Source organism: Ambystoma mexicanum (assembly GCF_040938575.1).
Source record: "Ambystoma mexicanum isolate Mex_15411 chromosome 12 unlocalized genomic scaffold, UKY_AmexF1_1 Mex_chr12_unloc.1, whole genome shotgun sequence".
Taxonomy (NCBI): Eukaryota; Metazoa; Chordata; class Amphibia; order Caudata; family Ambystomatidae; genus Ambystoma; species Ambystoma mexicanum.
In genome coordinates this window covers 12329503-12356636 of record NW_027182322.1, presented here as the reverse complement: position 1 = coordinate 12356636, position 27134 = coordinate 12329503, and the positions used below count along the sequence as shown (strand labels likewise).

At 35.9% G+C, this 27134-nt stretch overlaps 25 non-coding genes across 25 annotated transcripts; all 25 read right to left on the bottom strand.

The window, feature by feature from the left end:
- Nucleotides 1-581: 581 nt before the first annotated feature.
- Nucleotides 582-671, bottom strand: TRNAR-UCU (transfer RNA arginine (anticodon UCU)). The gene is given in 2 exon segments: nucleotides 582-617; nucleotides 635-671. It is a non-coding gene; the product is annotated as a tRNA-Arg (tRNA).
- Nucleotides 672-2865: 2194 nt separating this feature from the next.
- Nucleotides 2866-2955, bottom strand: TRNAR-UCU (transfer RNA arginine (anticodon UCU)). The gene is given in 2 exon segments: nucleotides 2866-2901; nucleotides 2919-2955. It is a non-coding gene; the product is annotated as a tRNA-Arg (tRNA).
- A 676-nt stretch (nucleotides 2956-3631) lies between these two features.
- On the bottom strand, nucleotides 3632-3721 carry TRNAR-UCU (transfer RNA arginine (anticodon UCU)). The gene is given in 2 exon segments: nucleotides 3632-3667; nucleotides 3685-3721. It is a non-coding gene; the product is annotated as a tRNA-Arg (tRNA).
- A 2955-nt stretch (nucleotides 3722-6676) lies between these two features.
- Nucleotides 6677-6766, bottom strand: TRNAR-UCU (transfer RNA arginine (anticodon UCU)). Its single transcript is given in 2 exon segments — nucleotides 6677-6712; nucleotides 6730-6766. It is a non-coding gene; the product is annotated as a tRNA-Arg (tRNA).
- Nucleotides 6767-7442: 676 nt separating this feature from the next.
- Nucleotides 7443-7532, bottom strand: TRNAR-UCU (transfer RNA arginine (anticodon UCU)). The gene is given in 2 exon segments: nucleotides 7443-7478; nucleotides 7496-7532. It is a non-coding gene; the product is annotated as a tRNA-Arg (tRNA).
- A 676-nt stretch (nucleotides 7533-8208) lies between these two features.
- On the bottom strand, nucleotides 8209-8298 carry TRNAR-UCU (transfer RNA arginine (anticodon UCU)). The gene is given in 2 exon segments: nucleotides 8209-8244; nucleotides 8262-8298. It is a non-coding gene; the product is annotated as a tRNA-Arg (tRNA).
- A 1718-nt stretch (nucleotides 8299-10016) lies between these two features.
- TRNAR-UCU (transfer RNA arginine (anticodon UCU)) lies at nucleotides 10017-10106 on the bottom strand. Its single transcript is given in 2 exon segments — nucleotides 10017-10052; nucleotides 10070-10106. It is a non-coding gene; the product is annotated as a tRNA-Arg (tRNA).
- A 676-nt stretch (nucleotides 10107-10782) lies between these two features.
- On the bottom strand, nucleotides 10783-10872 carry TRNAR-UCU (transfer RNA arginine (anticodon UCU)). The gene is given in 2 exon segments: nucleotides 10783-10818; nucleotides 10836-10872. It is a non-coding gene; the product is annotated as a tRNA-Arg (tRNA).
- A 676-nt stretch (nucleotides 10873-11548) lies between these two features.
- Nucleotides 11549-11638, bottom strand: TRNAR-UCU (transfer RNA arginine (anticodon UCU)). The gene is given in 2 exon segments: nucleotides 11549-11584; nucleotides 11602-11638. It is a non-coding gene; the product is annotated as a tRNA-Arg (tRNA).
- A 675-nt stretch (nucleotides 11639-12313) lies between these two features.
- On the bottom strand, nucleotides 12314-12403 carry TRNAR-UCU (transfer RNA arginine (anticodon UCU)). The gene is given in 2 exon segments: nucleotides 12314-12349; nucleotides 12367-12403. It is a non-coding gene; the product is annotated as a tRNA-Arg (tRNA).
- Nucleotides 12404-13079: 676 nt separating this feature from the next.
- TRNAR-UCU (transfer RNA arginine (anticodon UCU)) lies at nucleotides 13080-13169 on the bottom strand. Its single transcript is given in 2 exon segments — nucleotides 13080-13115; nucleotides 13133-13169. It is a non-coding gene; the product is annotated as a tRNA-Arg (tRNA).
- Nucleotides 13170-13845: 676 nt separating this feature from the next.
- TRNAR-UCU (transfer RNA arginine (anticodon UCU)) lies at nucleotides 13846-13935 on the bottom strand. Its single transcript is given in 2 exon segments — nucleotides 13846-13881; nucleotides 13899-13935. It is a non-coding gene; the product is annotated as a tRNA-Arg (tRNA).
- Nucleotides 13936-14611: 676 nt separating this feature from the next.
- Nucleotides 14612-14701, bottom strand: TRNAR-UCU (transfer RNA arginine (anticodon UCU)). Its single transcript is given in 2 exon segments — nucleotides 14612-14647; nucleotides 14665-14701. It is a non-coding gene; the product is annotated as a tRNA-Arg (tRNA).
- A 675-nt stretch (nucleotides 14702-15376) lies between these two features.
- TRNAR-UCU (transfer RNA arginine (anticodon UCU)) lies at nucleotides 15377-15466 on the bottom strand. The gene is given in 2 exon segments: nucleotides 15377-15412; nucleotides 15430-15466. It is a non-coding gene; the product is annotated as a tRNA-Arg (tRNA).
- A 676-nt stretch (nucleotides 15467-16142) lies between these two features.
- TRNAR-UCU (transfer RNA arginine (anticodon UCU)) lies at nucleotides 16143-16232 on the bottom strand. Its single transcript is given in 2 exon segments — nucleotides 16143-16178; nucleotides 16196-16232. It is a non-coding gene; the product is annotated as a tRNA-Arg (tRNA).
- A 675-nt stretch (nucleotides 16233-16907) lies between these two features.
- Nucleotides 16908-16997, bottom strand: TRNAR-UCU (transfer RNA arginine (anticodon UCU)). Its single transcript is given in 2 exon segments — nucleotides 16908-16943; nucleotides 16961-16997. It is a non-coding gene; the product is annotated as a tRNA-Arg (tRNA).
- A 1442-nt stretch (nucleotides 16998-18439) lies between these two features.
- TRNAR-UCU (transfer RNA arginine (anticodon UCU)) lies at nucleotides 18440-18529 on the bottom strand. The gene is given in 2 exon segments: nucleotides 18440-18475; nucleotides 18493-18529. It is a non-coding gene; the product is annotated as a tRNA-Arg (tRNA).
- Nucleotides 18530-19205: 676 nt separating this feature from the next.
- On the bottom strand, nucleotides 19206-19295 carry TRNAR-UCU (transfer RNA arginine (anticodon UCU)). Its single transcript is given in 2 exon segments — nucleotides 19206-19241; nucleotides 19259-19295. It is a non-coding gene; the product is annotated as a tRNA-Arg (tRNA).
- Nucleotides 19296-19972: 677 nt separating this feature from the next.
- TRNAR-UCU (transfer RNA arginine (anticodon UCU)) lies at nucleotides 19973-20062 on the bottom strand. Its single transcript is given in 2 exon segments — nucleotides 19973-20008; nucleotides 20026-20062. It is a non-coding gene; the product is annotated as a tRNA-Arg (tRNA).
- Nucleotides 20063-20737: 675 nt separating this feature from the next.
- Nucleotides 20738-20827, bottom strand: TRNAR-UCU (transfer RNA arginine (anticodon UCU)). Its single transcript is given in 2 exon segments — nucleotides 20738-20773; nucleotides 20791-20827. It is a non-coding gene; the product is annotated as a tRNA-Arg (tRNA).
- A 1442-nt stretch (nucleotides 20828-22269) lies between these two features.
- Nucleotides 22270-22359, bottom strand: TRNAR-UCU (transfer RNA arginine (anticodon UCU)). The gene is given in 2 exon segments: nucleotides 22270-22305; nucleotides 22323-22359. It is a non-coding gene; the product is annotated as a tRNA-Arg (tRNA).
- Nucleotides 22360-23035: 676 nt separating this feature from the next.
- On the bottom strand, nucleotides 23036-23125 carry TRNAR-UCU (transfer RNA arginine (anticodon UCU)). Its single transcript is given in 2 exon segments — nucleotides 23036-23071; nucleotides 23089-23125. It is a non-coding gene; the product is annotated as a tRNA-Arg (tRNA).
- A 677-nt stretch (nucleotides 23126-23802) lies between these two features.
- On the bottom strand, nucleotides 23803-23892 carry TRNAR-UCU (transfer RNA arginine (anticodon UCU)). Its single transcript is given in 2 exon segments — nucleotides 23803-23838; nucleotides 23856-23892. It is a non-coding gene; the product is annotated as a tRNA-Arg (tRNA).
- A 1441-nt stretch (nucleotides 23893-25333) lies between these two features.
- On the bottom strand, nucleotides 25334-25423 carry TRNAR-UCU (transfer RNA arginine (anticodon UCU)). The gene is given in 2 exon segments: nucleotides 25334-25369; nucleotides 25387-25423. It is a non-coding gene; the product is annotated as a tRNA-Arg (tRNA).
- A 1442-nt stretch (nucleotides 25424-26865) lies between these two features.
- Nucleotides 26866-26955, bottom strand: TRNAR-UCU (transfer RNA arginine (anticodon UCU)). The gene is given in 2 exon segments: nucleotides 26866-26901; nucleotides 26919-26955. It is a non-coding gene; the product is annotated as a tRNA-Arg (tRNA).
- Nucleotides 26956-27134: the final 179 nt, after the last annotated feature.

Below are 27134 nucleotides of genomic sequence, written 5' to 3'. Positions count from 1 at the left end.
TACAAGAAAGAATAATTGTTTTCTGAAACATAAAATGTCTGTAGAAGAATCACACTTCTGGCTGAAACCTTGAACTACACCTTTGTTCCTTTAGGGATAAATTCGGAGAATAGGGTATTACTGTATTTTCTTGCAAACTGAATACGTTTGGACAACATTTCCATACCTTAATAAAAAAGAACTGGATAAAAAGTGCAGACATGCAATTGGTTAACAATACAAAAACACAAAGAGAATATACCATAAATAGCTTTGAAAGAAGATTTTACTTTATATGTCGCTAGAAACAAATGTCTGAGTGTAGGGTGTCGTGTTTTTGGTCTATCTCATTTACAGCTATTATAAAGACAATGTTTCTGAAGGAAGGATACATTAGGAAAGTGCAAAGTTTCTGGCAGTGATGTTGTATTGCTTATGAGCAATATGTTCCTGTTGCCATGGAAGGCAGACTGCTTTTGATTCAGTTGCATGCTGTATTAGATACATAGGTTCAACTTGGGTGAAATACTAAGATTAAAGGCCAAAAATAAACATTCCTCACATGCATAATGTTCCTTGTTTGAATAAGAAAGTAAAAAATGCGACTCTGGTGGGATTCGAACCCACAACCTTTGAATGACTTTGACAATTCACTTAGAAGTCCAACGCGCTATCCATTGCGCCACAGAGCCAGATGACAATCAACTTGCGTACATCAGGGGATGATCGAGGTTTTGTCAATACAGTGTTTACTTCACATCATATTATCAAGCCTTCTGGGATACAAGAAAGAATAATTGTTTTCCGAAACATAAAATGTCTGTAGAAGAATCACACTTCTGGGTGAAACCTTGAACTACACCTTTTTTCCTTTAGGGATAAATTCGGAGAATAGGGTATTACAGTATTTTCTTGCCAAGTGAATTGGTTTGGACAACAATTCCATACCTTAATAAAAAATAACTGGATAAAAAGTGCAGACATACAATTGGTTAACAATACAAAAACGCAAAGAGAATATACCATAAATAGCTTTGAAAGAAGATTTTACTTTATATGTCGCTAGAAACAAATGTCTGAGCGTAGGGTGTCGTGTTTTGGTCTATCTCATTTACAGCTATTATAAAGACAATGTTTCTGAAGGAAGGATACATTAGAAAAGTGCCAAGTTTCTGGTAGTGATGTTGTATTGCTTATGAGCAATATGTTCCTGTTGCAATGAAAGGCAGACTGCTTTTGATTCAGTTGCATGCTGTATTAGATACATAGGTTCAACTTGGGTCAAATACTAAGATTAAAGCATCTGCCAAAAATAAACATTCCTCACATGCATAATGTTCCTTGTTTGAATAAGAAAGTAAAAAATGCAACTCTGGTGGTATTCAAAGCCACAACCTTTGAATGACTTTGCCAATTCACTTAGAAGTCCAACGCGCTATCCATTCCGCCACAGATCCAGATGAAAATTAACTTGCGTACATTAAGGGATGATCAAAGTTTTGTCAATCCAGTGTTTACTTCACATCATATTATCAAGCTTTCTGGGATACAAGAAAGAATAATTGTTTTCTGAAACATAAAATGTCTGTAGAAGAATCACACTTCTGGCTGAAACCTTGAACTACACCTTTGTTCCTTTAGGGATAAATTCGGAGAATAGGGTATTACTGTATTTTCTTGCAAACTGAATACGTTTGGACAACATTTCCATACCTTAATAAAAAAGAACTGGATAAAAAGTGCAGACATGCAATTGGTTAACAATACAAAAACACAAAGAGAATATACCATAAATAGCTTTGAAAGAAGATTTTACTTTATATGTCGCTAGAAACAAATGTCTGAGTGTAGGGTGTCGTGTTTTTGGTCTATCTCATTTACAGCTATTATAAAGACAATGTTTCTGAAGGAAGGATACATTAGGAAAGTGCAAAGTTTCTGGCAGTGATGTTGTATTGCTTATGAGCAATATGTTCCTGTTGCCATGGAAGGCAGACTGCTTTTGATTCAGTTGCATGCTGTATTAGATACATAGGTTCAACTTGGGTGAAATACTAAGATTAAAGCATCGGCCAAAAATAAACATTCCTCACATGCATAATGTTCCTTATTTGAATAAGAAAGTAAAAAATGCGACTCTGGTTGGATTCGAACCCACAACCTTTGAATGACTTTGCCAATTCACTTAGAAGTCCAACGCGCTATCCATTGCGCCACAGAGCCAGATGAAAATCCACTTGCATACAGTAAGGGATGATCGAAGTTTTGTCAATCCAGTGTTTACTTCACATCACATTATCAAGCCTTCTGGGATACATGAAAGAATGATTGTTTTCTGAAACATTAAATGTCTGTAGCAAGAATCACAGTTCGGGGTGAAACCTTGAACTGCACCTTTGTTCGCTTGGGGAGAAATTCAGAGAATAGGGTATTACAGTATTTTCTTGCCAAGTGAATTGGTTTGGACAACAATTTCATACCTTAATAAAAAAGAACTGGATAAAAAGTGCAGACATACAATTGGTTAACAATACAAAAACACAAAGATAGCTTTGAAAGAAGATTTTACTTTATATGTCGCTAGAAACAAATGTCTGAGTGTAGGGTGTCGTGTTTTTGGTCTATCTCATTTACAGCTATTATAAAGACAATGTTTCTGAAGGAAGGATACATTAGGAAAGTGCAAAGTTTCTGGCAGTGATGTTGTATTGCTTATGAGCAATATGTTCCTGTTGCAATGGAAGGCAGACTGCTTTTGATTCAGTTGCATGCTGTATTAGATACATAGGTTCAACTTGGGTCAAATACTAAGATTAAAGCATCGGCCAAAAATAAACATTCCTGACATGCATAATGTTCCTTGTTTGAATTAGAAAGTAAAAAATGCGACTCTGGTGGGATTCGAACCCACAACCTTTGAATGACTTTGCCAATTCACTTAGAAGTCCAACGCGCTATCCATTGCACCACAGAGCCAGACGAAAATCAACTTGCGTACATTAAGGGATGATCGAAGTTTTGTCAATCCAGTGTTTACTTCACATCATATTATCAAGCCTTCTGGGATACAAGAAAGAATAATTGTTTTCTGAAACATAAAATGTCTGTAGAAGAATCACACTTCTGGGTGAAACCTTGAACTACACTTTTGTTCCTTTAGGGATAAATTCGGAGAATAGGGTATTACTGTATTTTCTTGCAAACTGAATACGTTTGGACAACAATTCCATACCTTAATAAAAAAGAACTGGATAAAAAGTGCAGCCATACAATTGGTTAACAATACAAAAACACAAAGAGAATATACCATACATAGCTTTGAAAGAAGATTTTACTTTATATGTCGCTAGAAACAAATGTCTGAGTGTAGGGTGTCGTGTTTTTGGTCTATCTCATTTACAGCTATTATAAAGACAATGTTTCTGAAGGAAGGATACATTAGGAAAGTGCAAAGTTTCTGGCAGTGATGTTGTATTGCTTATGAGCAATATGTTCCTGTTGCAATGGAAGGCAGACTGCTTTTGATTCAGTTGCATGCTGTATTAGATACATAGGTTCAACTTGGGTCAAATACTAAGATTAAAGCATCGGCCAAAAATAAACATTCCTCACATGCATAATGTTCCTTGTTTGAATAAGAAAGTAAAAAATACAACTCTGGTGGGATTCGAACCCACAACCTTTGAATGACTTTGCCAATTCACTTAGAAGTCCAACGCGCTATCCATTGCGCCACAGAGCCAGTTGAAAATTAACTTGCGTACATTAAGGGATGATCGAAGTTTTGTCAATCCAGTGTTTACTTCACATCATATTATCAAGCCTTCTGGGATACAAGAAAGAATAATTGTTTTCTGAAACATAAAATGTCTGTAGAAGAATCACACTTCTGGGTGAAACCTTGAACTACACCTTTGTTCCTTTAGGGATAAATTCGGAGAATAGGGTATTACTGTATTTTCTTGCAAACTGAATACGTTTGGACAACAATTCCATACCTTAATAAAAAAGAACTGGATAAAAAGTGCAGCCATACAATTGGTTAACAATACAAAAACACAAAGAGAATATACCATAAATAGCTTTGAAAGAAGATTTTACTTTATATGTCGCTAGAAACAAATGTCTGAGTGTAGGGTGTCGTGTTTTTGGTCTATCTCATTTACAGCTATTATAAAGACAATGTTTCTGAAGGAAGGATACGTTAGGAAAGTGCAAAGTTTCTGGCAGTGATGTTGTATTGCTTATGAGCAATATGTTCCTGTTGCAATGGAAGGCAGACTGCTTTTGATTCAGTTGCATGCTGTATTAGATACATAGGTTCAACTTGGGTCAAATACTAAGATTAAAGCATCGGCCAAAAATAAACATTCCTCACATGCATAATGTTCCTTGTTTGAATAAGAAAGTAAAAAATGCGACTCTGGTGGGATTCGAACCCACAACCTTTGAATGACTTTGCCAATTCACTTAGAAGTCCAACGCGCTATCCATTCCGCCACAGATCCAGATGAAAATTAACTTGCGTACATTAAGGGATGATCAAAGTTTTGTCAATCCAGTGTTTACTTCACATCATATTATCAAGCTTTCTGGGATACAAGAAAGAATAATTGTTTTCTGAAACATAAAATGTCTGTAGAAGAATCACACTTCTGGCTGAAACCTTGAACTACACCTTTGTTCCTTTAGGGATAAATTCGGAGAATAGGGTATTACTGTATTTTCTTGCAAACTGAATACGTTTGGACAACATTTCCATACCTTAATAAAAAAGAACTGGATAAAAAGTGCAGACATGCAATTGGTTAACAATACAAAAACACAAAGAGAATATACCATAAATAGCTTTGAAAGAAGATTTTACTTTATATGTCGCTAGAAACAAATGTCTGAGTGTAGGGTGTCGTGTTTTTGGTCTATCTCATTTACAGCTATTATAAAGACAATGTTTCTGAAGGAAGGATACATTAGGAAAGTGCAAAGTTTCTGGCAGTGATGTTGTATTGCTTATGAGCAATATGTTCCTGTTGCCATGGAAGGCAGACTGCTTTTGATTCAGTTGCATGCTGTATTAGATACATAGGTTCAACTTGGGTGAAATACTAAGATTAAAGCATCGGCCAAAAATAAACATTCCTCACATGCATAATGTTCCTTATTTGAATAAGAAAGTAAAAAATACGACTCTGGTTGGATTCGAACCCACAACCTTTGAATGACTTTGCCAATTCACTTAGAAGTCCAACGCGCTATCCATTGCGCCACAGAGCCAGATGAAAATCCACTTGCATACAGTAAGGGATGATCGAAGTTTTGTCAATCCAGTGTTTACTTCACATCACATTATCAAGCCTTCTGGGATACATGAAAGAATGATTGTTTTCTGAAACATTAAATGTCTGTAGCAAGAATCACAGTTCGGGGTGAAACCTTGAACTGCACCTTTGTTCGCTTGGGGAGAAATTCAGAGAATAGGGTATTACAGTATTTTCTTGCCAAGTGAATTGGTTTGGACAACAATTTCATACCTTAATAAAAAAGAACTGGATAAAAAGTGCAGACATACAATTGGTTAACAATACAAAAACACAAAGATAGCTTTGAAAGAAGATTTTACTTTATATGTCGCTAGAAACAAATGTCTGAGTGTAGGGTGTCGTGTTTTTGGTCTATCTCATTTACAGCTATTATAAAGACAATGTTTCTGAAGGAAGGATACATTAGGAAAGTGCAAAGTTTCTGGCAGTGATGTTGTATTGCTTATGAGCAATATGTTCCTGTTGCAATGGAAGGCAGACTGCTTTTGATTCAGTTGCATGCTGTATTAGATACATAGGTTCAACTTGGGTCAAATACTAAGATTAAAGCATCGGCCAAAAATAAACATTCCTGACATGCATAATGTTCCTTGTTTGAATTAGAAAGTAAAAAATGCGACTCTGGTGGGATTCGAACCCACAACCTTTGAATGACTTTGCCAATTCACTTAGAAGTCCCTATCCATTGCACCACAGAGCCAGACGAAAACCAACTTGCGTACATTAAGGGATGATCGAAGTTTTGTCAATCCAGTGTTTACTTCACATCATATTATCAAGCCTTCTGGGATACAAGAAAGAATAATTGTTTTCTGAAACATAAAATGTCTGTAGAAGAATCACACTTCTGGTTGAAACCTTGAACTACACCTTTGTTCCTTTAGGGATAAATTCGGAGAATAGGGTATTACTGTATTTTCTTGCAAACTGAATACGTTTGGACAACAATTCCATACCTTAATAAAAAAGAACTGGATAAAAAGTGCAGCCATACAATTGGTTAACAATACAAAAACACAAAGAGAATATACCATAAATAGCTTTGAAAGAAGATTTTACTTTATATGTCGCTAGAAACAAATGTCTGAGTGTAGGGTGTCGTGTTTTTGGTCTATCTCATTTACAGCTATTATAAAGACAATGTTTCTGAAGGAAGGATACATTAGGAAAGTGCAAAGTTTTTGGCAGTGATGTTGTATTCCTTATGAGCAATATGTTCCTGTTGCAATGGAAGGCAGACTGCTTTTGATTCAGTTGCATGTTGTATTAGATACATAGGTTCAACTTGGGTCAAATACTAAGATTAAAGCATCGGCCAAAAATAAACATTCCTCACATGCATAATGTTCCTTGTTTGAATAAGAAAGTAAAAAATACGACTCTGGTGGGATTCGAACCCACAACCTTTGAATGACTTTGCCAATTCTCTTAGAAGTCCAACACGCTATCCATTGCGCCACAGAGCCAGATGAAAATCAACTTGCGTACATTAAGGGATGATCGAAGTTTTGTCAATCCAGTGTTTACTTCACATCATATTATCAAGCCTTCTGGGATACAAGAAAGAATAATTGTTTTCTGAAACATAAAATGTCTGTAGAAGAATCACACTTCTGGGTGAAACCTTGAACTACACTTTTGTTCCTTTAGGGATAAATTCGGAGAATAGGGTATTACTGTATTTTCTTGCAAACTGAATACGTTTGGACAACAATTCCATACCTTAATAAAAAAGAACTGGATAAAAAGTGCAGCCATACAATTGGTTAACAATACAAAAACACAAAGAGAATATACCATACATAGCTTTGAAAGAAGATTTTACTTTATATGTCGCTAGAAACAAATGTCTGAGTGTAGGGTGTCGTGTTTTTGGTCTATCTCATTTACAGCTATTATAAAGACAATGTTTCTGAAGGAAGGATACATTAGGAAAGTGCAAAGTTTCTGGCAGTGATGTTGTATTGCTTATGAGCAATATGTTCCTGTTGCAATGGAAGGCAGACTGCTTTTGATTCAGTTGCATGCTGTATTAGATACATAGGTTCAACTTGGGTCAAATACTAAGATTAAAGCATCGGCCAAAAATAAACATTCCTCACATGCATAATGTTCCTTGTTTGAATAAGAAAGTAAAAAATACGACTCTGGTGGGATTCGAACCCACAACCTTTGAATGACTTTGCCAATTCACTTAGAAGTCCAACGCGCTATCCATTGCGCCACAGAGCCAGATGACAATCAACTTGCGTACATCAGGGGATGATCGAGGTTTTGTCAATCCAGTGTTTACTTCACATCATATTATCAAGCCTTCTGGGATACAAGAAAGAATAATTGTTTTCTGAAACATAAAATGTCTGTAGAAGAATCACACTTCTGGGTGAAACCTTGAACTACACCTTTGTTCCTTTAGGGATAAATTCGGAGAATAGGGTATTACTGTATTTTCTTGCAAACTGAATACGTTTGGACAACAATTCCATACCTTAATAAAAAAGAACTGGATAAAAAGTGCAGCCATACAATTGGTTAACAATACAAAAACACAAAGAGAATATACCATAAATAGCTTTGAAAGAAGATTTTACTTTATATGTCGCTAGAAACAAATGTCTGAGTGTAGGGTGTCGTGTTTTTGGTCTATCTCATTTACAGCTATTATAAAGACAATGTTTCTGAAGGAAGGATACATTAGGAAAGTGCAAAGTTTCTGGCAGTGATGTTGTATTGCTTATGAGCAATATGTTCCTGTTGCAATGGAAGGCAGACTGCTTTTGATTCAGTTGCATGCTGTATTAGATACATAGGTTCAACTTGGGTCAAATACTAAGATTAAAGCATCGGCCAAAAATAAACATTCCTCACATGCATAATGTTCCTTGTTTGAATTAGAAAGTAAAAAATGCGACTCTGGTGGGATTCGAACCCACAACCTTTGAATGACTTTGCCAATTCACTTAGAAGTCCAACGCGCTATCCATTGCGCCACAGAGCCAGATGAAAATTAACTTGCGTACATTAAGGGGTGATCGAAGTTTTGTCAATCCGGTGTTTACTTCACATCACATTATCAAGCCTTCTGGGACACATCAAAGAATGATTGTTTTCTGAAACATAAAATGTCTGTAACAAGAATCACACTTCTGTGTGAAACCTTGAACTGCACCTTTGTTCGCTTGGGGAGAAATTCAGAGAATAGGGTATTACAGTATTTTCTTGCCAAGTGAATAGGTTTGGACAACAATTCCATACCTTAATAAAAAAGAACTGGATAAAAAGTGCAGACATACAATTGGTTAACAATACAAAAACACAAATCCAGTCAATCCAGTGTTTACTTCACATCATATTATCAAGCCTTCTGGGATACAAGAAAGAATAATTGTTTTCTGAAACATAAAATGTCTGTAGAAGAATCACACTTCTGGGTGAAACCTTGAACTACACCTTTGTTCCTTTAGGGATAAATTCGGAGAATAGGGTATTACTGTATTTTCTTGCAAACTGAATACGTTTGGACAACAATTCCATACCTTAATAAAAAAGAACTGGATAAAAAGTGCAGCCATACAATTGGTTAACAATACAAAAACACAAAGAGAATATACCATAAATAGCTTTGAAAGAAGATTTTACTTTATATGTCGCTAGAAACAAATGTCTGAGTGTAGGGTGTCGTGTTTTTGGTCTATCTCATTTACAGCTATTATAAAGACAATGTTTCTGAAGGAAGGATACATTAGGAAAGTGCAAAGTTTCTGGCAGTGATGTTGTATTGCTTATGAGCAATATGTTCCTGTTGCAATGGAAGGCAGACTGCTTTTGATTCAGTTGCATGCTGTATTAGATACATAGGTTCAACTTGGGTCAAATACTAAGATTAAAGCATCGGCCAAAAATAAACATTCCTCACATGCATAATGTTCCTTGTTTGAATAAGAAAGTAAAAAATGCAACTCTGGTGGGATTCGAACCCACAACCTTTGAATGACTTTGCAAATTCACTTAGAAGTCCAACGCACTATCCATTGCGCCACAGAGCCAGATAAATATCAACTTGCGTACTAATGATCAAAGTTTTGTCAATCCAGTGTTTACTTCACATCATATTATCAAGCCTTCTGGGATACAAGAAAGAATAATTGTTTTCTGAAACATAAAATGTCTGTAGAAGAATCACACTTCTGGGTGAAACCTTGAACTACACCTTTGTTCCTTTAGGGATAAATTCGGAGAATAGGGTATTACTGTATTTTCTTGCAAACTGAATACGTTTGGACAACAATTCCATACCTTAATAAAAAAGAACTGGATAAAAAGTGCAGCCATACAATTGGTTAACAATACAAACACACAAAGAGAATATACCATAAATAGCTTTGAAAGAAGATTTTACTTTATATGTCGCTAGAAACAAATGTCTGAGTGTAGGGTGTCGTGTTTTTGGTCTATCTCATTTACAGCTATTATAAAGACAATGTTTCTGAAGGAAGGATACGTTAGGAAAGTGCAAAGTTTCTGGCAGTGATGTTGTATTGCTTATGAGCAATATGTTCCTGTTGCAATGGAAGGCAGACTGCTTTTGATTCAGTTGCATGCTGTATTAGATACATAGGTTCAACTTGGGTCAAATACTAAGATTAAAGCATCGGCCAAAAATAAACATTCCTCACATGCATAATGTTCCTTGTTTGAATAAGAAAGTAAAAAATAGGACTCTGGTGGGATTCGAACCCACAACCTTTGAATGACTTTGCCAATTCTCTTAGAAGTCCAACGCGCTATCCATTGCGCCACAGAGCCAGTTGAAAATCAACTTGCGTACATTAAGGGATGATCGAAGTTTTGTCAATCCAGTGTTTACTTCACATCATATTATCAAGCCTTATGGGATACAAGAAAGAATAATTGTTTTCTGAAACATAAAATGTCTGTAGAAGAATCACACTTCTGGGTGAAACCTTGAACTACACCTTTGTTCCTTTAGGGATAAATTCGGAGAATAGGGTATTACTGTATTTTCTTGCAAACTGAATACGTTTGGACAACAATTCCATACCTTAATAAAAAAGAACTGGATAAAAAGTGCAGACATACAATTGGTTAACAATACAAAAACACAAAGAGAATATACCATAAATAGCTTTGAAAGAAGATTTTACTTTATATGTCGCTAGAAACAAATGTCTGAGTGTAGGGTGTCGTGTTTTTGGTCTATCTCATTTACAGCTATTATAAAGACAATGTTTCTGAAGGAAGGATACGTTAGGAAAGTGCAAAGTTTCTGGCAGTGATGTTGTATTGCTTATGAGCAATATGTTCCTGTTGCAATGGAAGGCAGACTGCTTTTGATTCAGTTGCATGCTGTATTAGATACATAGGTTCAACTTGGGTCAAATACTAAGATTAAAGCATCGGCCAAAAATAAACATTCCTCACATGCATAATGTTCCTTGTTTGAATAAGAAAGTAAAAAATACGACTCTGGTGGGATTCGAACCCACAACCTTTGAATGACTTTGCCAATTCACTTAGAAGTCCAACGCGCTATCCATTGCGCCACAGAGCCAGTTGAAAATCAACTTGCGTACATTAAGGGATGATCGAAGTTTTGTCAATCCAGTGTTTACTTCACATCATATTATCAAGCCTTCTGGGATACAAGAAAGAATAATTGTTTTCTGAAACATAAAATGTCTGTAGAAGAATCACACTTCTGGGTGAAACCTTGAACTACACCTTTGTTCCTTTAGGGATAAATTCGGAGAATAGGGTATTACTGTATTTTCTTGCAAACTGAATACGTTTGGACAACAATTCCATACCTTAATAAAATAGAACTGGATAAAAAGTGCAGCCATACAATTGGTTAACAATACAAAAACACAAAGAGAATATACCATAAATAGCTTTGAAAGAAGATTTTACTTTATATGTCGCTAGAAACAAATGTCTGAGTGTAGGGTGTCGTGTTTTTGGTCTATCTCATTTACAGCTATTATAAAGACAATGTTTCTGAAGGAAGGATACGTTAGGAAAGTGCAAAGTTTCTGGCAGTGATGTTGTATTGCTTATGAGCAATATGTTCCTGTTGCAATGGAAGGCAGACTGCTTTTGATTCAGTTGCATGCTGTATTAGATACATAGGTTCAACTTGGGTCAAATACTAAGATTAAAGCATCGGCCAAAAATAAACATTCCTCACATGCATAATGTTCCTTGTTTGAATAAGAAAGTAAAAAATGCGACTCTGGTGGGATTCGAACCCACAACCTTTGAATGACTTTGCCAATTCACTTAGAAGTCCAACGCGCTATCCATTGCGCCACAGAGCCAGATGAACATCAACTTGCGTACATTAAGGGATGATCGAAGTTTTGTCAATCCAGTGTTTACTTCACATCATATTATCAAGCCTTCTGGGATACAAGAAAGAATAATTGTTTTCTGAAACATAAAATGTCTGTAGAAGAATCACACTTCTGGGTGAAACCTTGAACTACACCTTTGTTCCTTTAGGGATAAATTCGGAGAATAGGGTATTACTGTATTTTCTTGCAAACTGAATACGTTTGGACAACAATTCCATACCTTAATAAAAAAGAACTGGATAAAAAGTGCAGCCATACAATTGGTTAACAATACAAAAACACAAAGAGAATATACCATAAATAGCTTTGAAAGAGGATTTTACTTTATATGTCGCTAGAAACAAATGTCTGAGTGTAGGGTGTCGTGTTTTTGGTCTATCTCATTTACAGCTATTATAAAGACAATGTTTCTGAAGGAAGGATACATTAGAAAGTGCAAAGTTTTTGGCAGTGATGTTGTATTCCTTATGAGCAATATGTTCCTGTTGCAATGGAAGGCAGACTGCTTTTGATTCAGTTGCATGCTGTATTAGATACATAGGTTCAACTTGGGTCAAATACTAAGATTAAAGCATCGGCCAAAAATAAACATTCCTCACATGCATAATGTTCCTTGTTTGAATAAGAAAGTAAAAAATACGACTCTGGTGGGATTCGAACCCACAACCTTTGAATGACTTTGCCAATTCACTTAGAAGTCCAACGCGCTATCCATTGCGCCACAGAGCCAGTTGAAAATCAACTTGCGTACATTAAGGGATGATCGAAGTTTTGTCAATCCAGTGTTTACTTCACATCATATTATCAAGCCTTCTGGGATACAAGAAAGAATAATTGTTTTCTGAAACATAAAATGTCTGTAGAAGAATCACACTTCTGGGTGAAACCTTGAACTACACTTTTGTTCCTTTAGGGATAAATTCGGAGAATAGGGTATTACTGTATTTTCTTGCAAACTGAATACGTTTGGACAACAATTCCATACCTTAATAAAAAAGAACTGGATAAAAAGTGCAGCCATACAATTGGTTAACAATACAAAAACACAAAGAGAATATACCATAAATAGCTTTGAAAGAAGATTTTACTTTATATGTCGCTAGAAACAAATGTCTGAGTGTAGGGTGTCGTGTTTTTGGTCTATCTCATTTACAGCTATTATAAAGACAATGTTTCTGAAGGAAGGATACATTAGGAAAGTGCAAAGTTTTTGGCAGTGATGTTGTATTGCTTATGAGCAATATGTTCCTGTTGCAATGGAAGGCAGACTGCTTTTGATTCAGTTGCATGCTTTATTAGATACATAGGTTCAACTTGGGTCAAATACTAAGATTAAAGCATCGGCCAAAAATAAACTTTCCTCACATGCATAATGTTCCTTGTTTGAATAAGAAAGTAAAAAATACGACTCTGGTGGGATTCGAACCCACAACCTTTGAATGACTTTGCCAATTCTCTTAGAAGTCCAACGCGCTATCCATTGCGCCACAGAGCCAGTTGAAACTCAACTTGCGTACATTAAGGGATGATCGAAGTTTTGTCAATCCAGTGTTTACTTCACATCATATTATCAAGCCTTCTGGGATACAAGAAAGAATAATTGTTTTCTGAAACATAAAATGTCTGTAGAAGAATCACACTTCTGGGTGAAACCTTGAAATACACCTTTGTTCCTTTAGGGATAAATTCGGAGAATAGGGTATTACTGTATTTTCTTGCAAACTGAATACGTTTGGACAACAATTCCATACCTTAATAAAAAAGAACTGGATAAAAAGTGCAGACATACAATTGGTTAACAATACAAAAACACAAAGAGAATATACCATAAATAGCTTTGAAAGAAGATTTTACTTTATATGTCGCTAGAAACAAATGTCTGAGTGTAGGGTGTCGTGTTTTTGGTCTATCTCATTTACAGCTATTATAAAGACAATGTTTCTGAAGGAAGGATACGTTAGGAAAGTGCAAAGTTTCTGGCAGTGATGTTGTATTGCTTATGAGCAATATGTTCCTGTTGCAATGGAAGGCAGACTGCTTTTGATTCAGTTGCATGCTGTATTAGATACATAGGTTCAACTTGGGTCAAATACTAAGATTAAAGCATCGGCCAAAAATAAACATTCCTCACATGCATAATGTTCCTTGTTTGAATAAGAAAGTAAAAAATACGACTCTGGTGGGATTCGAACCCACAACCTTTGAATGACTTTGCCAATTCACTTAGAAGTCCAACGCGCTATCCATTGCGCCACAGAGCCAGTTGAAAATCAACTTGCGTACATTAAGGGATGATCGAAGTTTTGTCAATCCAGTGTTTACTTCACATCATATTATCAAGCCTTCTGGGATACAAGAAAGAATAATTGTTTTCTGAAACATAAAATGTCTGTAGAAGAATCACACTTCTGGGTGAAACCTTGAACTACACCTTTGTTCCTTTAGGGATAAATTCGGAGAATAGGGTATTACTGTATTTTCTTGCAAACTGAATACGTTTGGACAACAATTCCATACCTTAATAAAAAAGAACTGGATAAAAAGTGCAGCCATACAATTGGTTAACAATACAAAAACACAAAGAGAATATACCATAAATAGCTTTGAAAGAAGATTTTACTTTATATGTCGCTAGAAACAAATGTCTGAGTGTAGGGTGTCGTGTTTTTGGTCTATCTCATTTACAGCTATTATAAAGACAATGTTTCTGAAGGAAGGATACGTTAGGAAAGTGCAAAGTTTCTGGCAGTGATGTTGTATTGCTTATGAGCAATATGTTCCTGTTGCAATGGAAGGCAGACTGCTTTTGATTCAGTTGCATGCTGTATTAGATACATAGGTTCAACTTGGGTCAAATACTAAGATTAAAGCATCGGCCAAAAATAAACATTCCTCACATGCATAATGTTCCTTGTTTGAATAAGAAAGTAAAAAATGCGACTCTGGTGGGATTCGAACCCACAACCTTTGAATGACTTTGCCAATTCACTTAGAAGTCCAATGCGCTATCCATTGCGCCACAGAGCCAGATGAACATCAACTTGCGTACATTAAGGGATGATCGAAGTTTTGTCAATCCAGTGTTTACTTCACATCATATTATCAAGCCTTCTGGGATACAAGAAAGAATAATTGTTTTCTGAAACATAAAATGTCTGTAGAAGAATCACACTTCTGGGTGAAACCTTGAACTACACCTTTGTTCCTTTAGGGATAAATTCGGAGAATAGGGTATTACTGTATTTTCTTGCAAACTGAATACGTTTGGACAACAATTCCATACCTTAATAAAAAAGAACTGGATAAAAAGTGCAGCCATACAATAGGTTAACAATACAAAAACACAAAGAGAATATACCATAAATAGCTTTGAAAGAAGATTTTACTTTATATGTCGCTAGAAACAAATGTCTGAGTGTAGGGTGTCGTGTTTTTGGTCTATCTCATTTACAGCTATTATAAAGACAATGTTTCTGAAGGAAGGATACATTAGAAAGTGCAAAGTTTTTGGCAGTGATGTTGTATTCCTTATGAGCAATATGTTCCTGTTGCAATGGAAGGCAGACTGCTTTTGATTCAGTTGCATGCTGTATTAGATACATAGGTTCAACTTGGGTCAAATACTAAGATTAAAGCATCGGCCAAAAATAAACATTCCTCACATGCATAATGTTCCTTGTTTGAATAAGAAAGTAAAAAATACGACTCTGGTGGGATTCGAACCCACAACCTTTGAATGACTTTGCCAATTCACTTAGAAGTCCAACGCGCTATCCATTGCGCCACAGAGCCAGTTGAAAATCAACTTGCGTACATTAAGGGATGATCGAAGTTTTGTCAATCCAGTGTTTACTTCACATCATATTATCAAGCCTTCTGGGATACAAGAAAGAATAATTGTTTTCTGAAACATAAAATGTCTGTAGAAGAATCACACTTCTGGGTGAAACCTTGAACTACACCTTTGTTCCTTTAGGGATAAATTCGGAGAATAGGGTATTACTGTATTTTCTTGCAAACTGAATACGTTTGGACAACAATTCCATACCTTAATAAAAAAGAACTGGATAAAAAGTGCAGCCATACAATTGGTTAACAATACAAAAACACAAAGAGAATATACCATAAATAGCTTTGAAAGAAGATTTTACTTTATATGTCGCTAGAAACAAATGTCTGAGTGTAGGGTGTCGTGTTTTTGGTCTATCTCATTTACAGCTATTATAAAGACAATGTTTCTGAAGGAAGGATACGTTAGGAAAGTGCAAAGTTTCTGGCAGTGATGTTGTATTGCTTATGAGCAATATGTTCCTGTTGCAATGGAAGGCAGACTGCTTTTGATTCAGTTGCATGCTGTATTAGATACATAGGTTCAACTTGGGTCAAATACTAAGATTAAAGCATCGGCCAAAAATAAACATTCCTCACATGCATAATGTTCCTTGTTTGAATAAGAAAGTAAAAAATGCGACTCTGGTGGGATTCGAACCCACAACCTTTGAATGACTTTGCCAATTCACTTAGAAGTCCAACGCGCTATCCATTGCGCCACAGAGCCAGATGAACATCAACTTGCGTACATTAAGGGATGATCGAAGTTTTGTCAATCCAGTGTTTACTTCACATCATATTATCAAGCCTTCTGGGATACAAGAAAGAATAATTGTTTTCTGAAACATAAAATGTCTGTAGAAGAATCACACTTCTGGGTGAAACCTTGAACTACACCTTTGTTCCTTTAGGGATAAATTCGGAGAATAGGGTATTACTGTATTTTCTTGCAAACTGAATACGTTTGGACAACAATTCCATACCTTAATAAAAAAGAACTGGATAAAAAGTGCAGCCATACAATAGGTTAACAATACAAAAACACAAAGAGAATATACCATAAATAGCTTTGAAAGAAGATTTTACTTTATATGTCGCTAGAAACAAATGTCTGAGTGTAGGGTGTCGTGTTTTTGGTCTATCTCATTTACAGCTATTATAAAGACAATGTTTCTGAAGGAAGGATACATTAGAAAGTGCAAAGTTTTTGGCAGTGATGTTGTATTCCTTATGAGCAATATGTTCCTGTTGCAATGGAAGGCAGACTGCTTTTGATTCAGTTGCATGCTGTATTAGATACATAGGTTCAACTTGGGTCAAATACTAAGATTAAAGCATCGGCCAAAAATAAACATTCCTCACATGCATAATGTTCCTTGTTTGAATAAGAAAGTAAAAAATACGACTCTGGTGGGATTCGAACCCACAACCTTTGAATGACTTTGCCAATTCACTTAGAAGTCCAACGCACTATCCATTGCGCCACAGAGCCAGTTGAAAATCAACTTGCGTACATTAAGGGATGATCGAAGTTTTGTCAATCCAGTGTTTACTTCACATCATATTATCAAGCCTTCTGGGATACAAGAAAGAATAATTGTTTTCTGAAACATAAAATGTCTGTAGAAGAATCACACTTCTGGGTGAAACCTTGAACTACACCTTTGTTCCTTTAGGGATAAATTCGGAGAATAGGGTATTACTGTATTTTCTTGCAAACTGAATACGTTTGGACAACAATTCCATACCTTAATAAAAAAGAACTGGATAAAAAGTGCAGCCATACAATTGGTTAACAATACAAAAACACAAAGAGAATATACCATAAATAGCTTTGAAAGAAGATTTTACTTTATATGTCGCTAGAAACAAATGTCTGAGTGTAGGGTGTCGTGTTTTTGGTCTATCTCATTTACAGCTATTATAAAGACAATGTTTCTGAAGGAAGGATACGTTAGGAAAGTGCAAAGTTTCTGGCAGTGATGTTGTATTGCTTATGAGCAATATGTTCCTGTTGCAATGGAAGGCAGACTGCTTTTGATTCAGTTGCATGCTGTATTAGATACATAGGTTCAACTTGGGTCAAATACTAAGATTAAAGCATCGGCCAAAAATAAACATTCCTCACATGCATAATGTTCCTTGTTTGAATAAGAAAGTAAAAAATGTGACTCTGGTGGGATTCGAACCCGCAACCTTTGAATGACTTTGCCAATTCACTTAGAAGTCCAAAGCGCTATCCATTGCGCCACAGAGCCAGATGACAATCAACTTGCGTACATCAGGGGATGATCGAGGTTTTGTCAATCCAGTGTTTACTTCACATCATATTATCAAGCCTTCTGGGATACAAGAAAGAATAATTGTTTTCTGAAACATAAAATGTCTTTAGAAGAATCACACTTCTGGGTGAAACCTTGAACTACACCTTTGTTCCTTTAGGGATAAATTCGGAGAATAGGGTATTACTGTATTTTCTTGCAAACTGAATACGTTTGGACAACAATTCCATACCTTAATAAAAAAGAACTGGATAAAAAGTGCAGCCATACAATTGGTTAACAATACAAAAACACAAAGAGAATATACCATAAATAGCTTTGAAAGAAGATTTTACTTTATATGTCGCTAGAAACAAATGTCTGAGTGTAGGGTGTCGTGTTTTTGGTCTATCTCATTTACAGCTATTATAAAGACAATGTTTCTGAAGGAAGGATACATTAGGAAAGTGCAAAGTTTCTGGCAGTGATGTTGTATTCCTTATGAGCAATATGTTCCTGTTGCAATGGAAGGCAGACTGCTTTTGATTCAGTTGCATGCTGTATTAGATACATAGGTTCAACTTGGGTCAAATACTAAGATTAAAGCATCGGCCAAAAATAAACATTCCTCACATGCATAATGTTCCTTGTTTGAATAAGAAAGTAAAAAATACGACTCTGGTGGGATTCGAACCCACAACCTTTGAATGACTTTGCCAATTCACTTAGAAGTCCAACGCGCTATCCATTGCGCCACAGAGCCAGATGAAAATCAACTTGCGTACATTAAGGGGTGATCGAAGTTTTGTCAATCCAGTGTTTACTTCACATCATATTATCAAGCCTTCTGGGATACAAGAAAGAATAATTGTTTTCTGAAACATAAAATGTCTGCAGAAGAATCACACTTCTGGGTGAAACCTTGAACTACACCTTTGTTCCTTTAGGGATAGATTCGGAGAATAGGGTATTACTGTATTTTCTTGCAAACTGAATACGTTTGGACAACAATTCCATACCTTAATAAAAAAGAACTGGATAAAAAGTGCAGCCATACAATTGGTTAACAATACAAAAACACAAAGAGAATATACCATAAATAGCTTTGAAAGAAGATTTTACTTTATATGTCGCTAGAAACAAATGTCTGAGTGTAGGGTGTCGTGTTTTTGGTCTATCTCATTTACAGCTATTATAAAGACAATGTTTCTGAAGGAAGGATACATTAGGAAAGTGCAAAGTTTCTGGCAGTGATGTTGTATTCCTTATGAGCAATATGTTCCTGTTGCAATGGAAGGCAGACTGCTTTTGATTCAGTTGCATGCTGTATTAGATACATAGGTTCAACTTGGGTCAAATACTAAGATTAAAGCATCGGCCAAAAATAAACATTCCTCACATGCATAATGTTCCTTGTTTGAATAAGAAAGTAAAAAATGTGACTCTGGTGGGATTCGAACCCACAACCTTTGAATGACTTTGCCAATTTACTTAGAAGTCCAATGCGCTATCCATTGCGCCACAGAGCCAGATGAAAATTAACTTGCGTACATTAAGGGATGATCGAAGTTTTGTCAATCCGGTGTTTACTTCACATCACATTATCAAGCCTTCTGGGACACATCAAAGAATGATTGTTTTCTGAAACATAAAATGTCTGTAACAAGAATCACACTTCTGTGTGAAACCTTGAACTGCACCTTTGTTCGCTTGGGGAGAAATTCAGAGAATAGGGTATTACAGTATTTTCTTGCCAAGTGAATAGGTTTGGACAACAATTCCATACCTTAATAAAAAAGAGCTGGATAAAAAGTGCAGACATACAATTGGTTAACAATACAAAAACACAAAGAGAATATACCATAAATAGCTTTGAAAGAAGATTTTACTTTATATGTCGCTAGAAACAAATGTCTGAGTGTAGGGTGTCGTGTTTTTGGTCTATCTCATTTACAGCTATTATAAAGACAATGTTTCTGAAGGAAGGATACGTTAGGAAAGTGCAAAGTTTCTGGCAGTGATGTTGTATTGCTTATGAGCAATATGTTCCTGTTGCAATGGAAGGCAGACTGCTTTTGATTCAGTTGCATGCTGTATTAGATACATAGGTTCAACTTGGGTCAAATACTAAGATTAAAGCATCGGCCAAAAATAAACATTCCTCACATGCATAATGTTCCTTGTTTGAATAAGAAAGTAAAAAATGCGACTCTGGTGGGATTCGAACCCACAACCTTTGAATGACTTTGCCAATTCACTTAGAAGTCCAACGCGCTATCCATTGCGCCACAGAGCCAGATGAACATCAACTTGCGTACATTAAGGGATGATCGAAGTTTTGTCAATCCAGTGTTTACTTCACATCATATTATCAAGCCTTCTGGGATACAAGAAAGAATAATTGTTTTCTGAAACATAAAATGTCTGTAGAAGAATCACACTTCTGGGTGAAACCTTGAACTACACCTTTGTTCCTTTAGGGATAAATTCGGAGAATAGGGTATTACTGTATTTTCTTGCAAACTGAATACGTTTGGACAACAATTCCATACCTTAATAAAAAAGAACTGGATAAAAAGTGCAGCCATACAATAGGTTAACAATACAAAAACACAAAGAGAATATACCATAAATAGCTTTGAAAGAAGATTTTACTTTATATGTCGCTAGAAACAAATGTCTGAGTGTAGGGTGTCGTGTTTTTGGTCTATCTCATTTACAGCTATTATAAAGACAATGTTTCTGAAGGAAGGATACATTAGAAAGTGCAAAGTTTTTGGCAGTGATGTTGTATTCCTTATGAGCAATATGTTCCTGTTGCAATGGAAGGCAGACTGCTTTTGATTCAGTTGCATGCTGTATTAGATACATAGGTTCAACTTGGGTCAAATACTAAGATTAAAGCATCGGCCAAAAATAAACATTCCTCACATGCATAATGTTCCTTGTTTGAATAAGAAAGTAAAAAATACGACTCTGGTGGGATTCGAACCCACAACCTTTGAATGACTTTGCCAATTCACTTAGAAGTCCAACGCGCTATCCATTGCGCCACAGAGCCAGTTGAAAATCAACTTGCGTACATTAAGGGATGATCGAAGTTTTGTCAATCCAGTGTTTACTTCACATCATATTATCAAGCCTTCTGGGATACAAGAAAGAATAATTGTTTTCTGAAACATAAAATGTCTGTAGAAGAATCACACTTCTGGGTGAAACCTTGAACTACACCTTTGTTCCTTTAGGGATAAATTCGGAGAATAGGGTATTACTGTATTTTCTTGCAAACTGAATACGTTTGGACAACAATTCCATACCTTAATAAAAAAGAACTGGATAAAAAGTGCAGCCATACAATTGGTTAACAATACAAAAACACAAAGAGAATATACCATAAATAGCTTTGAAAGAAGATTTTACTTTATATGTCGCTAGAAACAAATGTCTGAGTGTAGGGTGTCGTGTTTTTGGTCTATCTCATTTACAGCTATTATAAAGACAATGTTTCTGAAGGAAGGATACGTTAGGAAAGTGCAAAGTTTCTGGCAGTGATGTTGTATTGCTTATGAGCAATATGTTCCTGTTGCAATGGAAGGCAGACTGCTTTTGATTCAGTTGCATGCTGTATTAGATACATAGGTTCAACTTGGGTCAAATACTAAGATTAAAGCATCGGCCAAAAATAAACATTCCTCACATGCATAATGTTCCTTGTTTGAATAAGAAAGTAAAAAATGTGACTCTGGTGGGATTCGAACCCGCAACCTTTGAATGACTTTGCCAATTCACTTAGAAGTCCAAAGCGCTATCCATTGCGCCACAGAGCCAGATGACAATCAACTTGCGTACATCAGGGGATGATCGAGGTTTTGTCAATCCAGTGTTTACTTCACATCATATTATCAAGCCTTCTGGGATACAAGAAAGAATAATTGTTTTCTGAAACATAAAATGTCTTTAGAAGAATCACACTTCTGGGTGAAACCTTGAACTACACCTTTGTTCCTTTAGGGATAAATTCGGAGAATAGGGTATTACTGTATTTTCTTGCAAACTGAATACGTTTGGACAACAATTCCATACCTTAATAAAAAAGAACTGGATAAAAAGTGCAGCCATACAATTGGTTAACAATACAAAAACACAAAGAGAATATACCATAAATAGCTTTGAAAGAAGATTTTACTTTATATGTCGCTAGAAACAAATGTCTGAGTGTAGGGTGTCGTGTTTTTGGTCTATCTCATTTACAGCTATTATAAAGACAATGTTTCTGAAGGAAGGATACATTAGGAAAGTGCAAAGTTTCTGGCAGTGATGTTGTATTCCTTATGAGCAATATGTTCCTGTTGCAATGGAAGGCAGACTGCTTTTGATTCAGTTGCATGCTGTATTAGATACATAGGTTCAACTTGGGTCAAATACTAAGATTAAAGCATCGGCCAAAAATAAACATTCCTCACATGCATAATGTTCCTTGTTTGAATAAGAAAGTAAAAAATACGACTCTGGTGGGATTCGAACCCACAACCTTTGAATGACTTTGCCAATTCACTTAGAAGTCCAACGCGCTATCCATTGCGCCACAGAGCCAGATGAAAATCAACTTGCGTACATTAAGGGGTGATCGAAGTTTTGTCAATCCAGTGTTTACTTCACATCATATTATCAAGCCTTCTGGGATACAAGAAAGAATAATTGTTTTCTGAAACATAAAATGTCTGCAGAAGAATCACACTTCTGGGTGAAACCTTGAACTACACCTTTGTTCCTTTAGGGATAGATTCGGAGAATAGGGTATTACTGTATTTTCTTGCAAACTGAATACGTTTGGACAACAATTCCATACCTTAATAAAAAAGAACTGGATAAAAAGTGCAGCCATACAATTGGTTAACAATACAAAAACACAAAGAGAATATACCATAAATAGCTTTGAAAGAAGATTTTACTTTATATGTCGCTAGAAACAAATGTCTGAGTGTAGGGTGTCGTGTTTTTGGTCTATCTCATTTACAGCTATTATAAAGACAATGTTTCTGAAGGAAGGATACATTAGGAAAGTGCAAAGTTTCTGGCAGTGATGTTGTATTCCTTATGAGCAATATGTTCCTGTTGCAATGGAAGGCAGACTGCTTTTGATTCAGTTGCATGCTGTATTAGATACATAGGTTCAACTTGGGTCAAATACTAAGATTAAAGCATCGGCCAAAAATAAACATTCCTCACATGCATAATGTTCCTTGTTTGAATAAGAAAGTAAAAAATGTGACTCTGGTGGGATTCGAACCCACAACCTTTGAATGACTTTGCCAATTCACTTAGAAGTCCAATGCGCTATCCATTGCGCCACAGAGCCAGATGAAAATTAACTTGCGTACATTAAGGGATGATCGAAGTTTTGTCAATCCGGTGTTTACTTCACATCACATTATCAAGCCTTCTGGGACACATCAAAGAATGATTGTTTTCTGAAACATAAAATGTCTGTAACAAGAATCACACTTCTGTGTGAAACCTTGAACTGCACCTTTGTTCGCTTGGGGAGAAATTCAGAGAATAGGGTATTACAGTATTTTCTTGCCAAGTGAATAGGTTTGGACAACAATTCCATACCTTAATAAAAAAGAGCTGGATAAAAAGTGCAGACATACAATTGGTTAACAATACAAAAACACAAAGAGAATATACCATAAATAGCTTTGAAAGAAGATTTTACTTTATATGTCGCTAGAAACAAATGTCTGAGTGTAGGGTGTCGTGTTTTTGGTCTATCTCATTTACAGCTATTATAAAGACAATGTTTCTGAAGGAAGGATACATTAGAAAAGTGCCAAGTTTCTGGTAGTGATGTTGTATTGCTTATGAGCAATATGTTCCTGTTGCAATGGAAGGCAGACTGCTTTTGATTCAGTTGCATGCTGTATTAGATACATAGGTTCAACTTGGGTCAAATACTAAGATTAAAGCATCGGCCAAAAATAAACATTCCTCACATGCATAATGTTCCTTGTTTGAATTAGAAAGTAAAGAATGCGACTCTGGTGGGATTCGAACCCACAACCTTTGAATGACTTTGCCAATTCACTTAGAAGTCCAACGCGCTTTCCATTGCGCCATAGAGCCAGATGAAATTCAACTTGCGTACATTAAGGGATGATCAAAGTTTTGTCAATTCAGTGTTTACTTCACATCATATTATCAAGCCTTCTGGGATACAAGAAAGAATAATTGTTTTCTGAAACATAAAATGTCTGTAGAAGAATCACACTTCTGGGTGAAACCTTGAACTACACTTTTGTTCCTTTAGGGATAAATTCGGAGAATAGGGTATTACTGTATTTTCTTGCAAACTGAATACGTTTGGACAACAATTCCATACCTTAATAAAAAAGAACTGGATAAAAAGTGCAGCCATACAATTGGTTAACAATACAAAAACACAAAGAGAATATACCATAAATAGCTTTGAAAGAAGATTTTACTTTATATGTCGCTAGAAACAAATGTCTGAGTGTAGGGTGTCGTGTTTTTGGTCTATCTCATTTACAGCTATTATAAAGACAATGTTTCTGAAGGAAGGATACGTTAGGAAAGTGCAAAGTTTCTGGCAGTGATGTTGTATTGCTTATGAGCAATATGTTCCTGTTGCAATGGAAGGCAGACTGCTTTTGATTCAGTTGCATGCTGTATTAGATACATAGGTTCAACTTGGGTCAAATACTAAGATTAAAGCATCGGCCAAAAATAAACATTCCTCACATGCATAATGTTCCTTGTTTGAATAAGAAAGTAAAAAATGCGACTCTGGGGGGATTCGAACCCGCAACCTTTGAATGACTTTGCCAATTCACTTAGAAGTCCAACGCGCTATCCATTGCGCCACAGAGCCAGATGACAATCAACTTGCGTACATCAGGGGATGATCGAGGTTTTGTCAATCCAGTGTTTACTTCACATCATATTATCAAGCCTTCTGGGATACAAGAAAGAATAATTGTTTTCTGAAACATAAAATGTCTGTAGAAGAATCACACTTCTGGGTGAAACCTTGAACTACACCTTTGTTCCTTTAGGGATAAATTCGGAGAATAGGGTATTACTGTATTTTCTTGCAAACTGAATACGTTTGGACAACAATTCCATACCTTAATAAAAAAGAACTGGATAAAAAGTGCAGCCATACAATTGGTTAACAATACAAAAACACAAAGAGAATATACCATAAATAGCTTTGAAAGAAGATTTTACTTTATATGTCGCTAGAAACAAATGTCTGAGTGTAGGGTGTCGTGTTTTTGGTCCATCTCATTTACAGCTATTATAAAGACAATGTTTCTGAAGGAAGGATACATTAGAAAGTGCAAAGTTTTTGGCAGTGATGTTGTATTCCTTATGAGCAATATGTTCCTGTTGCAATGGAAGGCAGACTGCTTTTGATTCAGTTGCATGCTGTATTAGATACATAGGTTCAACTTGGGTCAAATACTAAGATTAAAGCATCGGCCAAAAATAAACATTCCTCACATGCATAATGTTCCTTGTTTGAATAAGAAAGTAAAAAATACGACTCTGGTGGGATTCGAACCCACAACCTTTGAATGACTTTGCCAATTCACTTAGAAGTCCAACGCGCTATCCATTGCGCCACAGAGCCAGTTGAAAATCAACTTGCGTACATTAAGGGATGATCGAAGTTTTGTCAATCCAGTGTTTACTTCACATCATATTATCAAGCCTTCTGGGATACAAGAAAGAATAATTGTTTTCTGAAACATAAAATGTCTGTAGAAGAATCACACTTCTGGGTGAAACCTTGAACTACACCTTTGTTCCTTTAGGGATAAATTCGGAGAATAGGGTATTACTGTATTTTCTTGCAAACTGAATACGTTTGGACAACAATTCCATACCTTAATAAAAAAGAACTGGATAAAAAGTGCAGCCATACAATTGGTTAACAATACAAAAACACAAAGAGAATATACCATAAATAGCTTTGAAAGAAGATTTTACTTTATATGTCGCTAGAAACAAATGTCTGAGTGTAGGGTGTCGTGTTTTTGGTCTATCTCATTTACAGCTATTATAAAGACAATGTTTCTGAAGGAAGGATACGTTAGGAAAGTGCAAAGTTTCTGGCAGTGATGTTGTATTGCTTATGAGCAATATGTTCCTGTTGCAATGGAAGGCAGACTGCTTTTGATTCAGTTGCATGCTGTATTAGATACATAGGTTCAACTTGGGTCAAATACTAAGATTAAAGCATCGGCCAAAAATAAACATTCCTCACATGCATAATGTTCCTTGTTTGAATAAGAAAGTAAAAAATGTGACTCTGGTGGGATTCGAACCCGCAACCTTTGAATGACTTTGCCAATTCACTTAGAAGTCCAAAGCGCTATCCATTGCGCCACAGAGCCAGATGACAATCAACTTGCGTACATCAGGGGATGATCGAGGTTTTGTCAATCCAGTGTTTACTTCACATCATATTATCAAGCCTTCTGGGATACAAGAAAGAATAATTGTTTTCTGAAACATAAAATGTCTTTAGAAGAATCACACTTCTGGGTGAAACCTTGAACTACACCTTTGTTCCTTTAGGGATAAATTCGGAGAATAGGGTATTACTGTATTTTCTTGCAAACTGAATACGTTTGGACAACAATTCCATACCTTAATAAAAAAGAACTGGATAAAAAGTGCAGCCATACAATTGGTTAACAATACAAAAACACAAAGAGAATATACCATAAATAGCTTTGAAAGAAGATTTTACTTTATATGTCGCTAGAAACAAATGTCTGAGTGTAGGGTGTCGTGTTTTTGGTCTATCTCATTTACAGCTATTATAAAGACAATGTTTCTGAAGGAAGGATACATTAGGAAAGTGCAAAGTTTCTGGCAGTGATGTTGTATTCCTTATGAGCAATATGTTCCTGTTGCAATGGAAGGCAGACTGCTTTTGATTCAGTTGCATGCTGTATTAGATACATAGGTTCAACTTGGGTCAAATACTAAGATTAAAGCATCGGCCAAAAATAAACATTCCTCACATGCATAATGTTCCTTGTTTGAATAAGAAAGTAAAAAATACGACTCTGGTGGGATTCGAACCCACAACCTTTGAATGACTTTGCCAATTCACTTAGAAGTCCAACGCGCTATCCATTGCGCCACAGAGCCAGATGAAAATCAACTTGCGTACATTAAGGGGTGATCGAAGTTTTGTCAATCCAGTGTTTACTTCACATCATATTATCAAGCCTTCTGGGATACAAGAAAGAATAATTGTTTTCTGAAACATAAAATGTCTGCAGAAGAATCACACTTCTGGGTGAAACCTTGAACTACACCTTTGTTCC